Consider the following 843-nt stretch of genomic DNA (forward strand, 5'->3'; position numbering starts at 1 on the left):
AAAAAACATTGATTAAAAAGTATCAACAAAAGTGTTGATTTTCAAATTTGACAGGAAGACAACACAACGGTTAAGTAATTATTAGAAGCATTGTTTGCCACTTTATAATAGCGTCCAAATAAACCACTGACTGTCAAAATTTAGGAACAAATTATTTGCTATTACACCAAGCTAAAAAAGAAGAAAAATTCTAACATTGCTAGTATTTAGTGAACATTATACATCATCTCATTACTTAATAGTAAAATAACTGATAACGACAGTGTAATTAACTATCAACTAACTGTAAATGAATGATCATAATAACATTGGCTACATTTGGTTTTATTGATGTATCGGATATAATAATTATTTTAATATATCTGTTTAGCATGGCAGAAAAATCTGACTGCCTTCCATTTGTTTGGACTAATAGGATATAACTTGTTGAAAATGTATAGTTGTATAAAATGTTCATCAAATACCCAAATATCATCATTAAGCCCCAACCTGCTCTATGATAGTGATTCAAATGTTTCTCAGTTGTATGTGTTTTGGCATGCAAGAAGAAGTTTGACTGGTAGTTTGTTCGTTTCTGTGCACAGAATAGAGACTCATTAGATGTCTTTTGTTTAAATAAAATAAAAAAATAACATTGATGACCATGCACACCTAATGACATGTCCATCCATCTATCTGTCTATCTATCTATCTTACCTATCTACATACATACGTCCGCTTATCCGGTATTGGGTCGCGGGGGCCCCAGCTCCAGCAGGGGACCCCAAACTTCCCTTTCCCAGGCCACATTAACCAGCTCCAACTGGGGGATCCCAAGGTGTTCCCAGGCCAGGTTGGAGATAT

General features: G+C 34.5%; 1 protein-coding gene across 4 annotated transcripts in view; it reads left to right on the plus strand.

Annotated features, from left to right (window-relative positions):
* The window catches only part of zdhhc18b (zDHHC palmitoyltransferase 18b), a 24,282-nt gene that overhangs the window by 7,718 nt on the left and 15,721 nt on the right, over positions 1-843 (plus strand). The window lies entirely within an intron of this gene.

The sequence above is a fragment of the Etheostoma spectabile genome, chromosome 14 (assembly GCF_008692095.1).
Source record: "Etheostoma spectabile isolate EspeVRDwgs_2016 chromosome 14, UIUC_Espe_1.0, whole genome shotgun sequence".
Taxonomy (NCBI): Eukaryota; Metazoa; Chordata; class Actinopteri; order Perciformes; family Percidae; genus Etheostoma; species Etheostoma spectabile.